The sequence below is a fragment of the Manacus vitellinus genome, unplaced genomic scaffold, assembly GCF_001715985.3.
Source record: "Manacus vitellinus isolate BGI_N305 unplaced genomic scaffold, ASM171598v3 scaffold_20_pilon, whole genome shotgun sequence".
In the NCBI taxonomy this organism is placed as follows: Eukaryota; Metazoa; Chordata; class Aves; order Passeriformes; family Pipridae; genus Manacus; species Manacus vitellinus.
The window spans coordinates 8613632-8630324 of record NW_021939471.1 but is presented as its reverse complement, the minus strand read 5'-3'; the positions used below and the strand labels follow the sequence as shown (position 1 = coordinate 8630324).

Genomic DNA, 16693 nt, shown 5'->3' with positions numbered 1-16693 from the left:
ACAACAACATCCATCCTTTGTGGGATTAATGACAACAAAGAGGCAATCAACAGCACAGTGAGACAAGTCTCCCACTTCCCTGAAGCCTCCCACTCCTGGTTAGGACATGTAGGCTTAGATCATCTTGTTATCTTCGTGTAAATCCTGACAACTCTTGTGCAATATTTTGGGCATCTGGCAAAAAGGCATGTGCACTGCAGGAGCTAGTTTTGGAAGGGCTTTGTAGGAGCCAGCCCTGTTGTATGGGCTGGATGAAATCTGAAACCCAGAAAGCTTGTGACGCAGGCGGCCCCGGGCTGTGAAGCGGCTCTCACAGACCTTGCTGTGACACTCCTGGGATCTGCCTGCATGCTGGCATGGCCACCACTGAAACCAGAAGCAGAGAAGTGGAAAATCAGGCACAGCTTTGTTTGAACTACACATTTCCAGTCATTCAGGAAAGCAATTCTCATACCTGTACCATCGAATGGCAGTATACCAAATAGAGACCGTGCATACATAGATGGAAAGGAAATGCAATATTCTACAGGAGAAAGTACCTAAAGGTGCCTGGTATTCAGTCATTTCATGGGCTCTGTGGGTGAAAATGCATAAGTGATACCAGAGTAGAGAACAACTGTTCTCTTGGAGAAAAGTCCCCCCAAAACTGCAACGATTAGCAATAGGAGCAAGCAGTAATGTGAGATTTGACCTGGAACGAAGAAGGTGGTTATCCTCAAGAAGACTTATGCCAAACAAAAGGCTAAATCCTTAACTGGTGCAAATCATCATACTTCCTTTAGGTCAGCTGACCCATAGTGATTTAGTGGAAGAGGGCCTTGAGAAGCTGTTATGCTAAAAGAGATGGGAGTGTGATAGTAGACAGCAAATTGGATCATGTGTGACTACAATGTGCTATGGTAGGGGAAAAAAAGTGACTAATGAGATTCTTATCTATGTAGGGAAAGGCATCAAATCACAGCTGGGGGAGGCACTGGCTCCTCTCAATGCCTGATGAGATCCCAAACAAAATATACTGCTTTCAGTTCTGGGCTGTATCACAGTAGGAAGGTATAGATAAATCCACAAGGATACAGGGAGAGGCACCGAGATGAATTACTGTAGGACTGGAGAGGCTGGTTGGTGAGGAAAATGAAAAACAAAAGGCAATGAAGATAACAAGAAGCCTGAAAAAATGAGATTACCTATGTCCATGTGCTTGCCAGGTATGAGTTCCACAAGGGAATGGAATAATTTAAGTGGATATAACAGACTATAATCAGGAATAATGTGATAAAATTGTAAAACTTAATTGACTCTAATACTACGTCATTCCTCCCCAGAGTACCCCATCAACAAATCTCCTCTGGGAAAAAGAGAAGTGCTTTTGCATGGCATACCCAGCTGGAGAAAACATCCTTAGCCCTGATATCTTCCATGGTAATGGGTCCAAGTAGCTGCTGCAGTAAGGGTTTGGGTTTTCCTGCTGGTTTTTACCTCTCTGTTATGACAAATATTGATAGCCTGGCCCAGTGCACTTCCCTTCTTCTTGCTCCACATGGATCCTTAATGTGCAAGTTTGGGCTGTGCTGGGAAGGGTCTTACTTCAGCTGATCTCTCTCCCTCTGTTGAGAAGCAGTGGTACTGGGAAAGGGTAGCATTGGAGGGAAATGTGGGTAGGTAACTGCCATTAGCAGTCTGCTGGGAGAAAGTTGCCAGCAGTAGGGAAATAATGGTGTGTTGTGCATGTGATCCTTTGCCCTTTTGGCTGATGAAGGAGCCTCAATCAGTCCTGCCTCTCTGGGTAGGGGATAGGAGTGCACACTGAGCCCTCTGTTAATAGCTGGGAAGAAATTCAAGCAGTCAGCACCACCTCCAACACAGGCAGCCCCTCAGTCAGTGGAATAAGGCGTGAGTTTCTCGACTGTAATGAGCTTGTTTTTCCAGGAGATTGCTGTAATAAGCTGTAATGAACAAAGAGCTGCAGGATACAGAGTGAGTGGGTGATAGGGTGGCAGATGGAATTCCATGTGGATATACATAGCAGTAATGTGGGGAAAAACAATGATAAGTGGATGTGTTCGAACATTAGCTATTACCACCCAGAAGGGAGTTCTGGAGCCATCCTGGGGAGGAAAACTGTGCAGCATCAGTCAAACTGGAGGTGGGGGGAGGGAATGGTTGGGAAAGGAACTGGCAGCAAAACAGAAAACATCATTATGCTGCTGTATAAATCCATGGTGCATATGTGTCTTGAATGCTGCCTGCAGTCAGTCCTCCAGAGAGGACGTAGTGGAATGAGAAAAAGTGTGGCCGTGCTGGCATGAGTCCTGGGGGATGACAGGGGGCTCTGGCTGGGAGTGGGAGGCAGGGACAGAGCTGGGAGCAGCCACAGGGTGAAATTTTGAAGAGCTGTAGGTCAGGAGGGACAAACTTTGAGGCAACAGGTATAAAATGTCTCCCTTATGAAGGGACAGTGACCAGGCTCTTGAGCTAGAAAAAGTGACAGCTGAGGGGGCTGTGCTAGAGATAGGTCAGGTCATGGTGTGCACAGAGATGTGAGTGAGGCATGATCATTGGTTATTTATCACAGCATGGGAGCTGGGGACAAGAAGCGAAATGATCGGGAAAAGGTTTTAAAGGAAAACAAAAAGAACTGCTTTTTCATTAGTGCATGGCCAAACCTGGAACTCGTTATCACAGGACACAAGTCAGTGACATGATTATAAGTGAGTTCAAAGGTTTTGGAAAAGTTATGAACGTAGTTTAAACAGGAATACTAAACTCAGCTGCAGACACAACCTCCAGCTCAAGGAGTTTCTTTGCTCTAGGTTGCAAGAAATTGAGAGGATCTCCATCCTGCTCCTCTCTCGTGTTTTGCTCTAAGCCTCCACATTGGCTACTGCCAGACAGAATGCAGAAGATGGACTTTAAGTCCAAGGCAGATATGGCAGAGGCTGTGTTATGGGTCTAGATCGGTGCAGACTCCATGTCCTCCAGGAAGCAAAGGCACACTTAGCAATTAATGTACTTGTTCTTGTGACTGACGCTCTTTCATTACAGGCCTACTCCAGGGAAGGGTTAGCTGTTCAGGAGCATATGAGATTAATTCCTAACAAAGAATTGTCCAACCATTTCCTTTAGGGAAACAGCCACAAGAAGGTAGACCTTTGTTCTGCATCACTGACTGCTTGAGGTCATCCCCAGAGATGGATTTAAAGCAAAACCTCTTGAACCCTCTTGAACTTTAAGGAAACTCATTCCTGGATCTTCCATCTGGCTCAAAAGCTCCACAAGGGGCTGAGATTCAAACACCTCTGAACTGAGGGGAAGTCTGGAGCCAGATCCACAGCTGTAGCTCGAGGCCATCCTGAGCTTTTTATGTCAGCTGTCTTTGAGAGTACCGGCTCTGTTCCGCACAGTGCAGATGGGCCACAGGCCATGCAGCAGATAGAGCGAGAGGAATTCCTCTCACACACTACTCACACAGAATATTTACCTTCAGGTAAACTACTTCAAGAGGGCTTCATTACATTGGACAGCTGTTTACTCTGCTGCAAAGTTTGAAGAGTCCTTCTTTTCTGCTTTTCCAGGACTTTCATCTCCCCTCTCTTTCAGGAAGAGTAGGTGTAATAAGATTTAAAGTTCTGCCATGTAATTGTCATGAAGTTTATATCCCATGATTCCTGTTTGTGAGCAGAAATAAATTAAGCACCTGGATAAGCCTTCTTTCTCTCCCCTCTCCTGAGCACCCGATGTGATGAGAAAACTGCTGAGAAACAACCACAATTAACGATGGGGTCACATTTAGTTCAGCACCATCGGCTGGTTAATTGGCTGATTCGATTACAGTTCCCCTTATCTGTGTGCCAATACAGTTTCTAACAAGCTGCTTGCTGGGTAATTAATACTGTCCATGGTTTAGATCCTGAAGCTGGGACTGCTTTAAGGGACTGTGCCATTACTAGCCCTCTGCTAGCAGGGCTGCTTCACTCAGAGCTTCTCTTTGCAGAGCCCAATGGTGGGTCCAAGTGGCAGAGAGGACATGTGGAGACATTACTTTTCCCTGGAGAAAAGCCAGCCCTTGATTTTGTGAAAAGAATCCAGAGACTCTATTCAGTTTCCTCCTTGTGCTTGATGCTGCTTGCCAGATCATCAGTGAGGCAATGCCTTGAGAAGCTGATTGGCCCTCCTGCAAATGCAGGGAATTTTAATGAACAAATCCATAACAGGATATAATCTCAGTTAAACAATGGAAATAATAAGTTTAGAAAGTAACCAGACAATTACCTGATTGCCAGAAAGAAAGAATGAGTAATAGGAAAATGCAGACTGGAAAATGAAGATGGAGCTGGACATTGGCTTGGTGGGAAGGTCCGTGCTTGAGGGTGTGTGCACAGGGGAGAGCAGACAGACACTATCAGAGTCAGCAAACAAGCAGCTGTCAAGGGAGGTCTGTCACCTCTGTCATTGCTGTGCCTTCTGCCACAGGCCACTCAGGTGGGCTTTTGGGTATGAGACATAACATAACCTTGTTTTTATGGGTGAATGGACTGGACAGAAGTGCAGATCTCATGTTCTCTGACATAAAAAAGTCCTTTCAGGTCTCTCAGGTAAGCTCTAAGTGAAGGAGCATTCCCCCCTCTGTGATGTGCCAGGGTGTGTGCCAGACAACCAACAGGAGATATGCACAAGGTGATTAAGGCAAGAAAATTAAAACATGGTGGAGGTGAATGATCAGAAATATTCATTTGTGTAGCCTCAATCCTCTGGTTTCTCATGTAAATACTTCAAAAAATGAGTACATGAAAAGTAGGTCACTTTGGAACAACATTCTTGGAAGCAGGGACATTGGAGATGCACAAGGAGAAGGTATAAAGCCAGGATTAGCAGGGATACAGGCAATTGGACACTTTGAGCTTTTTTTTGAGTATTTTTACCACTTGTTCTTAGTCTGCTCTCATTTTTAGGGGCAGATTGGTTACCTCCAGTTTTTCTCACTGGAATCTTTCCTGTATCAGCTGCCCTCAGTCCTTGCTTTAGCTTGCATCAGTCAGATGTTAAAGTAGTTCAGCAGTTGTTAGCAAAGTCACACCGTTTTTTACTTCTGGAAGTTGAAAAAGAAAGGAGACAGTTTCAGAGACAGCAAGATCTAAATCAAATAGGACTTAATGAGATTAATCTTGACGCACTCCTCAGAGCCCATTGCAGCTTGGCCAGGGCAGGACCACTGTGCTCCTCATGAGTTCAGGGACCTCTGTGTGAGTTCTCCCAGATAAACTGGGTTTTGGTTCAGCCAACAGCCTGTGGACTCGGAGTGCAGGGCAAATTCCCCGTCTGAAGCAAACTTCAGAGTAGAAAGAAATGACATCTACTCCTAACACCTCCTCACCAAACTGGACATGAAAGGCTTTGTAAGCCTTTGTTAGCCTTTGTTACCTGGGCCACCAGGAGACAGTGGGGACCTGACACAATTTCATAATTGTGAAGGTCTGTTGTAATGTACATTCATGCACAAAAATCCTCATTATCAATCATTTCATAAATCAAATTTGGATGTTGGTCTGCAAACTTCTCTGCACCTATCAATCCAGGCAGGTGAACTGAGGTGTGTGATAAAGGAGAGATACTGGTGATGAGAAGGGATTGCTTTAAAGAGTGATGCCCCTGGAGGAGCTGGGGAAGGCTTTTTGGCACTGTGCTGAGGAGGGGAGATCAGCATGATAAAGACAGAATTGCTGAAAGGACACAAAGGGAGCTAGGGAGCAGGAAGGGGAAGGCACTGAACGGGCTGGCATGGGGTCAGCAGTTGAAGTCTTGAAGAGTAAGGACAGATGGAGGGGAGAGAGGGAAGACATAACTTGTAATCAAGCAGAAGAAGGCATCTGTGAGGCTTGGGTGAACTAGAAAGTGGGGAGAGAGGAGATTACATCACTAGATTGAAAGGAAGAGGTGGACATGCCTGTTCAGTTCATTCTGCTCACAGTCAGTAGCTGAGAAATCTATTCCTTAACAGCATAAGCAACCTTTGATTAAAAGAACACAGTTATGAAGGAAAGAGGATGCCTTCAGACACTTGCAACCAAGAGAAGTAATGCCTACTGCTCTGTCTCCTTTCTTCCTGTGGGGCTGCTGGGAGTCAGGACAGTTGATCTGAGTTGGATCATTTTTTTCTCTGTGATCACTGGTGTCAGAAAGGAAAGGTATTAGGAATTTGACAGTGTAGGTTATCATTTTGTTTCTGGTCCCTGTCTAATAAGTGGGAATGCTGGAACGTGATGCATGTTTGACAAGTCTGCTTTTGGCCTGGAGAACTGCTCCTCTATTTTCCTGTCCTGCTGTAGTTTAGCTAATGAGCTGTTGGCATGCTTGCTCCTCTTGGGAACAGGGAACTTTGGATACCCACACCTCTGTGATGCTGCCCAACTCCTTAGCATGGAGCTTCCAACCCCACAGCAAGGAGGAGCTGTTCCAGAAGAACTTTGCCAGGTTGCCAGTACTTTCATTTTTGCTGACTAACACTGCCTGCATGCTGATTTTCACCAGCATTAGTGCATTGGGGGGATTCTTGCATTTCTGACTGAACTGCTATGCCTCAGTTATGCCTGCATTGTGATTATTCCCATTTCATACAACTCTGGAGCTCAGAATTTATCAGGACTGAACACTTCTGAAGAAAATTATCTGAGGAAGACAAGAGGCACTCGGATATGTCAAAGAACAGACTGCGACTACTGATGTATTTGGTGCCATGTTTTCAAACTGCTGCCTGCTGGGAGCCACATCCATCTGTCTTTAGTTTTTTCTTCCTCCAGAAATATGTACTAAGTGCCATCTGATTTACTTAGAACGAATGAAACAACCACTGTTGAAGGAAAAATCTAATGCAATTCAGGTCATCCTAACTTCAGTGGGTAAGACACCTGAAGGCTTTGATACTATTACTGAGGATATTAGAACTGAAGTTTTAAATACAGCATTTAGAATAAACTTATGAAGTTGTTTAGCCTGAGTGGAAAATAGGATTGATGCAGGAAAATCCTGATAGTATCAAGACAGAAGTTCGAAGTTTGATGATGATGATTATTCTTCCTATAATCTTATAATATTCTTATTACCAGGCTGCCTTTATGAAGGTACCAATGAGAAATCATATTGGTTTTCCTGTACAACTGCAGTTCCTGAAAAACCGCATTGCTCAGAAGCATCTTGAACATCCAGTGCAATCTGCCAAAATCTATAGTCCTGATGTTCTACCAGAAGGGAATATATGTATATCCTATTTTTTTTTCTTCTTCCTTAGGAGCCCAGTGTTAGCCAATGCAATTTGCCCTGAGAGGCAAGAATTTCAAAGGGCCACACCCACATATTTCTGATACCATCCATGGAAATTAGCATTTCTGACAGACCAGTGCAAATCTATTATTTTTATCTGTGAATGCATTGTGGTTTCTGTTTGGTTGTTAGGGGGTTTTCTTTGCCTGTTTTCTAGTGAACTTAGCCAACATGCAGTTTCTCTTGCTCTGCTTATGCTGTAGAAGGTCCAAATTCTGTGGTGTTACTTGTACTTTGTAAATAATGTGCACACATTTTAACCAGATATTGTACAGCCTTGTGAGAGTCAGCGAAGTCCCTGACTATCTCAGATGGGATCATTTGCACTCTATAGAGTGCAGCACATGAGTCCTGTCAGCAGGAAGATGCATTAGACTCATTCTGCTTGCCCTTTTCCATAGGTTTGCTCTGTGCATCCCTTCTAAGACAGTCTAAGTATGCTGTTTATGGATGTGATTTTTTGCTACCAAAATAATAATGCTATCACTAATCCTACTCAGATGTGCTGACACTAATAAGTCTCATATTGGTAAAAGCATATCTACTTCCAATAAGGAAGGTTTTGTCAAATAAGGCAGGTTTTTAGCAGGTTTCACACAGGGAAGAGAAAGGGATGGATGCCTTAGGTACACTGGTTTAGTTAAAGTAGCACCATTTTTGTGTGTAGACAAGAGCTTAGGAAATGTACAGGTCTTAGTCTGGGGGACAGGACTTTAAAGCATTCATTGAAGTCTAGTGTCAGTTTTCAAGGCTGAAGAATATTATTTTATTTAGGCTTCCAGACCAGCCTTGCTCCAGGAATGCACTTAGGTTGTTTTTAAAGCAAACATGAAATCAATAGCCTGGTGTTCTGCTCTGCTATTTCTTGCCAGAGCTTAAGGACCACACATGGGTTTTCCCTCCTCTTCGTCACACTGCCAGGCGTGCTCCCGGATAACGGCAGGCAGTTCTTGGGGATGAATGCAGAGAGGTTCCAAATGCCCAAACACGCACTGGACATCTGGGCAGTTTTTGCTGCAAAGTATTTTCCATCAGGCTTCCCTCCAGATCTTGCCATGAAAGGACCAACTCACACCACCCTGTCACAGATTTTATCCAGCTTCTTACTTTAGTGGGAGTTCATCTGAGCGAAGCTCAAACAGGAGCCTGTCGGCTTACCTCACCATTTATAATGCTCCAGGTGGAACCCAGGGCTGCGATTTTCAGTTTGACCTGGCAAACACCAGCCCAGAGAGCAATGGAGCACTGTGCCCTCCATCCCATCACTCCAGTGGTGGGCCTCAGCTCACGCTTGTCTGGATGCTTACTTGGTGCAGGAAAATAACTTACTTGTCTCCATCCTGTGCAGGGAACAGGGGCTTCACCTGGAGTAGCGATTCTGAATGCTTGTCCGTGTAGGATTGACTTGCATATGGCTACCCACTCCTGACTCCAAGCAGCCATCATGAGGTAAATAACAACCTCTGTCCAGCTATTGACCTCTCTTGATGCTGATCTCACTTGAGAGTGGAATACTCCTTCTATTTTCCGCAGCTCCCTCGGGCCATGCTGGCTCCTCTCCTGCAGGGTTTGAAGCTGAACCGTATGGTACCGAGGCAGGTCCCCAGTTAGAAACGAAAACACACATTAGCAAAGAGGAGAGAAACAGGCTAAAATTGGAAGTGACCATTTCGTGTTTGATGTTATTCAGAGGAGCCTGTTCTTCATTTAGGACATTAATAGTTGTAACAGAAGCTGTAATATTTCAACAACAGTGGTGATTAGGAGCAAAGAGGCAGCTAATCTCCATCTAAAAAGAGCTAACTAGCCCGTCCTTTAGCCCCCACCGCACTGTCACATTTAAATACCATGAATATTCACTGCTTGGCACCCAGCTGGCATCTGAGCTGTTTTGACACAAAAACCTTCAAACTCAAAGAGTTTTTAATCAGTCTGCAAGAGAGAGAAGAAGAAAGTGAGAGAAAGAAATAGGAACAGAGAAAATGAATCAATGAGTTCAGCAGAGAGGGGACTACCCGAATCCAGTTAACCCCTTCCTTTCTCTGCAGACACAAATGCTGTCTCTGCAGCTCTGCAGCCCTCTGCCTGGCTGCAGAGGATGGAGAAGGGTCACCCCATCCCCTCTGGGCACCCCCATTCCTCCCGAGTGCTCCATCCAGCCCTGAAGCCCCATATTCCCAGGTATCTCTCCCTAGCTGAGTGCCCATTCCCCCTGGCTGCCCCATTTCCTCCAGCTGCCCCATCCCACCCCATGCCCCTTGCTCCAGGCACCACATCCCCCTCACCTTCCATACTTAAAATGCATCGCCTCTTGCTGCCTGTGCTCGTTTCCTGGTGCAGGGCTTATTTACTCTCACCCTTGCCTGTGTTTGTGGCTGGTTACCAATGTGTTTCTGATACAGGCAGCACAGTTTCACTCACAATATGTGATGTGCTTTTGAGCAGCCAGTCTTTTTCCCTGCAAAGAGTTTTCATCTCAGAAAGAGGTTTGGCAGCGTTAACAGCTGCCATCTTCGGTATCCTTATCGGAGCCTCAAAGTTGCCTAGAGCCCACACCAACCCTTTTTGCATCAGTTTTTGCAGCAGGATTAGCTATGCAGCTGCAAACAAAATTTTTTCCTTGTTCTGCAAGAAAGAACCCCACAATATCTGAGGCTCTAGTTTTACCTGCACTGTGGATCTGGGCACTGACGGATCACCCAGCAGCCCCTGTTTAACCTGGATCAGTCTTGTACACACAACTGCATTTCTGTCAAACTAGTCTGATCACATAACACAGAGTGTATGCAACTTTATGCTGTTATGTCAGCTTCGGGCTACTTGTGGTAGACAGTATATACCTGATTTGGCGGGACAGTAGGGTGGTGTAGGACCCGGTCTACTACAACACCTTGCCATGAAAAACTGACTTGTCTAAATTTTCCAAATATGTTTAGCTTGGTGGAGTGCTAGATCCATGTTTCACGTCATATGTCTGTGGCATTTTCGGTCTAATACTGGGAACCACAGCCAGATTTATTTTATAACCAAACTGCAGCCCAAGTCTCAAAACTGTGGCCCAGACTGCAGACCTCAAGTCACATGTGGGGAATCTGTACTTGCACCTCAGCTGGCTGCATGTTCAGAGCACAGTGGGGAATTTTCTAACCTACTGTGTCTTCAGAGAGTCTGTTGTGGACTTAAATTACACATAGGTTGTCTCATCTGCCTTCAGGGTCTTTAAAACTGAGATGCACTTCAAAAACCAGTGTCCTGATTCTCTTAAGGAATACCTAAGGAAAAGTGAAGAATAGAAGCCTGGGACTAATTTAGGCAGATTATTATGGTCACTGTAAAGGATACTGGTATCCAGGAGGAGTGTAAATGAGGTGGTATCCTGCAGACCTTCAGAGGCAGGCCTGTGCTGAGGGGAGGCACTGCAGATGGGAACAAGGAGACAATTGCTGGAAATGCAAGGCCATTGAGGAAAACAAGCAACTAGCACCAGAGGAGCAAAGTGGATAGCTCCATCCCGTTGGCAGCGGAACAGAAGGTTTCTTGGGAGAACAAAAAAGAGCAGGGTTAGTGAGGAGCCTGAAAGCCCTGCTGTGTGGTGTGATGGAAAGGGTGCCACAGTGAAGAGACTGAGAGGGAGAAATGTGGTGGCAATGCTGTGTCAGATCTGCACTACTCTGATCTGTCTTGAGTGAAGGTGGGGCATTATGAGTGTCAGGGAAGGACCACAAAGAGAAATTAATGTAACCAAGATGGGAGATGAGAGTTTGGGAGCAGGTTTTTCCTGTGTGGGTTCCCTAAATCTGAAGCTAGTGTAAGATTTATAAGGAGTTACTGAAGCTGTGGTGACTTTTACTGAATACAGTCTGGGTCTCCTTTGGGAGGAGGAAGTAGAAAGATTTGGGTTCCACATTTCCTTAGTGCTCTCAAGATCCTCTGATGCTCTCCAGACTCAGAGATCTCACCCAGCACTTTAAAATTTACAAGCCTGCACACAATAGCCAAATGTGCTTTGTAATCTCTTCCCAGGCAGCAGACAAAGTGGGTTTGCATAGATTGGTACTTACTCTATTCAAGTTGATAATTATTTTGAATGGAATACTCCCCATGAAGCATGCTTGGAACAGCATCAAACCCTATGGGCTGTGGGAGGCACATCCATCAGCTGTACTCCAGGGTGTATTCTGCAAAAGCTCACAGCTGGATAGGAGGATCCATTTTCCTATATACTTAAATGAGAAAATAGCATGAGCTTTTCTTAAGTCTCTTCTTGCCAATATCTGGCCACTACTTACAATGAATTTGCTCAGTTGCTCTGAACTGTATCTGGGCATGCTTCCTTCACCTGTGGAAAAATGTGGGAATCTAATCATCCAGCACAAAAACAAGGTGTTCCAGCTAATAAGTGTCTCAAAGACCCTGAGGACATGGATTTGGAGTGTTGTTGAAGAGGTGGATCAAAAGTATTTTATTTGACATTCACCTACAGTTTTCTGTTGCCCCACTCCATCATATTTGCATACAGTCAATGTGTTCTGTATCAGGTAAGGAACATCCAGGCTGAGGAACAGGCAGCAGAGGTGTAGAACTTGCAGCACTCACTCACCTGAGTCCACCCTCTCCCCATCCTGTCCCGAGGGGAGTGCAGTGCTGCTGTGGTGGTACTTTGGGGGCAGGGGGGCTCAGATTAGACATAGAACAGAAGCTGTGGCCATCTGTGGTCATTAAAATTCCATGACACCTTTTGGTACTGAAGCAGTTGGTGCTAAAACTATCCCACTTGGAATACAAGGCAGACAAACCTTGTGCAGCCTGGCAAGAGGGTGGTGCCTCACGAGGCTTGCCGGGTGTTTTTCTGCCTGCTGTAGAGAATAGGGCAGACCCTCATGCTGACTGCCCAAAAGTCACTAATCCCAGAGCTGGGAGCAGAGCTGCTGCATCTCTGTGACCAGAAAACCACCTGAAAAGGAAAGAGCAAAGTATGGAGTGTGCAGCGTGCTAATAACAGACCTCTGTGGTTTCTGTGACTGGATTTACACAGTCTGTGCTGGATGGTGGCACACAGATGGACAAGTCTATTTGCAGGTGGTATAACCATAGAATAGATTGGATTGGAAAGGACCTTTGAAGGTCATATAGTAAAAATCCCCCAAAAAATTTTATAAGTTTTTGGGACCCTGAGAGTGCTTGCAGCAAGCCACACAGTGAGATGTAGCCTGACACTCCGAGGCTGTTATGTGAAATAAGAAGGCACTCAAACTCTTGTAGGTTGAATTACATCTCTGCATAGAAATCTAAACTTGGGATGAAAGTAAAGGTCCTACAGAAAATGAAGTCTAATCCACTACACAGAGGGGTAGAAAGGGTGGGTGATGGAGGGGACCTTCAGTGACTGACAGCTTACAGACACTTGCTCTCATCCCCGAGTCTCCCTGCTGTGCAGTGACCCAGAGCAGGAACCAACCCAGCTGAAAAATAAACCTTTTTTTCCTGGAGTTGTTTTTTATCTGGATCAGTTCTCTGGTCTCATTCACCATGTGCTACACAGACATCATGCTGGCATATCTGGTGGTACAGAGCATGGGCAAGGAAGCAAGGGATTCCTTAAACTGACGTAAGCAGCCCTGTTGTCAAAAATGCAACCACAGAGCCTGTGCAGAGTGCTCTCCTTGGCATCAGAGCTGACCTGCAGTCTGCACAGGAGGAGCAAGGGGGACAAATGCCTCTCTCAAAAAACCTGCAGAAATTGTCAAGTAATTAGTCCAAATCATCCCTGCTGCTCCTGGGACTCTGCAGTTGATGCATAAGGATGCTGGAACCTTGTGTGTAGCATTCTGATACTGGAAAAGCTACAGCAGTACTTTTTGTCTTGGTTCCTTCCTGTCTCTTCTAACTCTCTTGTAGAATCATTTCTTCTCTGTCCTTCTCTGGGAGAGGAAAAAATCTGGCATTTCTCTTTGCTCCTTCCTTGGCACCTACTGTGTGCCTGGGAGCTTGCTCAACATTCCTGGTGTTGCCTTCAGTTTGGAAGGTGTTGTGTCTGCACCCCTGAGAAAGACCTGCTTGGTCTGGCATCGTTGTTGGAATCCCCACAGCACCATTCTGCGCCAGCTGCTGCCCGGGGAGCAAGCACAGGAACCCTGGATGCTGTGAGCCCTTTCTGGCTGCTGTATTTCATCTCTCTGTGCTGCTGCTTCCCAGGCAGCATGTGATCCTCTGTGGTATGCTCTGGCTTCTATGGGGAATGGGTTAATGCTATAAAATGGTCTTTTTATGGAACCTCTTGGCAACGCAGAAAACTTTCCCATTGCCGGGGTGTTCTTTTTATTCAACAATTTGTTCCCAGAAAGCAGCCCGTTTAAACAAGTTTTCTCTATTAAGAGTCTTCAGCTGCATTTGTTGTTTTTTGAGCTTATTCAGTGTGCTGTAAACTACAAAACAGTATCCTACAATAGATTTGTCTGAGGGAACTGAAGTGTGTACTCCTGTGATTCTGCCTACTGTGGGAGCTCCTTGAAAGCCAGATGTCACATTAAAAGAGTAATCTGTGTTTACAAACACATGGCCACACATACTCAACATTTTCAGCAACCGCCACACTGAAATTCAAATCCTGCAATTTTGCTTCTCTACCCACCTGCCCTGCACCCAGTCAGAGCAAGAGAAGAAAGTTTCCAGGACTTGGACGGAATCATCTCTTTTATTTAGATGAGTATAAAACACATAGCTGTCTGCAGAGGGCTGAATTTAGCTTCCCAGCTGGGGCCTCTCATCTGTAAGTTCTTGCAGACAGAAAAACACCAACTGCTAGCAAGATAATCCAATTTCCCCTCTCTTGCACTCCGAGGAAGGCTGCCTACTCCCCCACGCCATGCTGGGTTTCAGTCTGGCAGAACTTCTCCCGACCACTATACCCTCTGCAAGATCCATATCAAAGCTTCAGCCCCCCAGGGATCATTAGAAGGCATTTATTTCTGCATATTCCAGGCGGGGGCGGAGGGGATAGGGGTGGAGGAGGCAGATAACTTTATTCACAATGCAAATAGGCTGCCCTTACTTTCAACCTTTCCTTCAAACCCGGAGATATTAAAAAAACATGAGCTCTTCTAAAATAATACATACACTGATTCTGCTGGATGTTATATTGCTAGTGCCTCCAGAAAAGTGCTCCAGCACCACTTGACGGGAAAAGCCAGTGAAATCTCTTAACTCTGCTCTTGTCCTTGCTCCCTGAATTGCTGTTAACGTTCAGTCGAGTGGGCTGAACCCATATTAGAGCACTGGGCTCATTTGAGAAGGATCGTTAGCAGGTAGTTTTGCACAACAGGACTGAGATGCTTCAAGGACTGAGGGAAAGTCAACCCAATTCTCTCTGCAAATTTGAAGCTCCAGTCTGTGATTTACTAATAGGGAGCAGTGAGTTATTAAGCTCATCACAACGCAGCATCCTGCTCCCCTAGTCCAGAGGGAGCCAGCTATTTAATAAATCAGAACCCAATGCTAAACTACAGGGATAAAAGGATCTACATTAATGTGAAAATATTAATATCTAGAAGAGAAGATTATAATCTAAATGGGTTAGAATGAGATAGCACCATTGTTTAGAAGAAACAGCTTGCTCCAAATCTCATTAGAGCTGTAATCATGCGAGCAGTGGAAGATATCTTCGGACCCCTGAAAGCACTTTGGAGGGCTGGTAAATGTGGTGATCATGCTGGGGAGTCCAAACAGCTGCCCAAGGCTTGCCTTTCCTCTCAGTGTCACCTGGAGGATGTGCCTGAAGGAAGCAGAGACTCCGGGTACAACTGAAGGGGATGAAATGGCTATTCCTTCTGAAGGACGTGCAGCTCGCAGAAGCACTTGCACCCCTTGCAAAAATCATAATTGCCCAGAGACAACTGTGACTGGGGATGAGTTTCTCTGCTCCACTTCCCTTCAAAACTTTATCTGGAGCCACAGGAGAGGTGGGGTAGAAACCTGTAAGATGAGGTTATGTTTTCCCCCCTCGGCACAGCGGTACCTGCTGTGAAGTGACAGAACAAGACCGGGTCAAATTCAGGGGCTGTTTCCTCCTGGGCCAGGGCCCCAGGGCAGCCCCTTCAGGAACATCTCCTCCACAGTTGCCTCAGGCACTGTCTGCCTGAAGTGTCCAGTCCTCACTGTTCACAGCATGCTTCCCTCCAGACCTGGCCATTTTTTCCTCACTTATACTAAGCTGAGCAGAATCTGCACTGGCAGGGGCTGACGTGCAGCTCCCTGAAAGCTGGTGACAGCTAGCAACATGTTTGCCTTCATTCATCGTGCCCAGATGATAAAGGTTCCTTCTCTGCCCACTGGGCAGCTGCTTTCCTGGGTTTTCTCTCTGCCACCTTCAAAGAGATTCGCAGGTTGCCTCCTCACTCAGCCCCCAAGGCAGCCTCATCATTCTGCTTGCAGGAGCTTCAAACATGGTCCCAAGCTTGGGGCTCACAGCTATCTCCAAGCTTGTCTCTCAGCTCTTATTGCCCAGGATCTGCAATGGGTGGTCAGCATCCCTGCTCCCAGGTCTCTTGCAGATGTCAAATGTCAAATGGCCTGATATTTCATTAGCAGAGGAGGTTCTGCAAAGCAAACGCAACAACCATTACTGGCGAGAAGGCTGAAGCCACAGTGAGACTGTGTTGCTAAGAGCTGTTATTTTCACTCTGGCACCTGTGGCACTTCCAGCCTTAGTCACCATAGTAAATTTTCCAGCACATCCTTCAGGGAAGTGCCCAGTTAGGCCATCAGTGCAGCTCATGCTTGCTTCATTACAGACATCCATCATAAATAGAGACATTACAAACAGGCAAACCATGGCCCAGCTCCCTGGGGGAGGCTGGCAAGTAGAGTTTACTCCACTCGAGATAGGAAGGACCTTTCATAACACATAGTTTTGATTTTCACAAATATTGAGACTACTCTTTGCATTAATGATAAAGTGGATTAAACATACCCCTTTTTCCTAGATAATGCCCCTCTGGAGTTTCACCAGGACCAAAGTGGATCTGGCATTTAAACTAAAGAAATCCCTGTTTAGCATGTGGGAGTCTCTGGAGAGGCTTCAGATCTGCATTGCAGCTGTGAAATATGGCATCTCCTCTGTTGCTTATCAGAGATCTGTGTTTCTCCTGGGAAAATCTTGCCCAAAGGATTCAGCCCTTGCCAAATTTTTGACTGGATTTTGTTTGTTTATTTTAAATTTCTTTTTAAACATCTGAAACCAACAAACTTAAAAACTGCTCTAAATCTATCAACTTGAGTTAATCCCTTAAAATAAAATAATAAAAATATTAATTTCTCCAGGCTGCTAACTTCTAAGACTTAGTCTAAAATGGATTTAAATGACTGAAATTCTAAACCCTGA

At 45.5% G+C, this 16693-nt stretch overlaps 1 long non-coding RNA gene across 1 annotated transcript in view; it reads left to right on the top strand.

Annotated features, from left to right (window-relative positions):
- Positions 1-8661: 8661 nt before the first annotated feature.
- LOC115307441 overlaps positions 8662-16693 on the top strand; it is a 32431-nt gene continuing 24399 nt past the window's right edge. The window contains exon 1 of the long non-coding RNA XR_003915766.1: positions 8662-8763. This is a non-coding gene — a long non-coding RNA (uncharacterized LOC115307441). The remainder of the gene's footprint in view (positions 8764-16693) is intronic.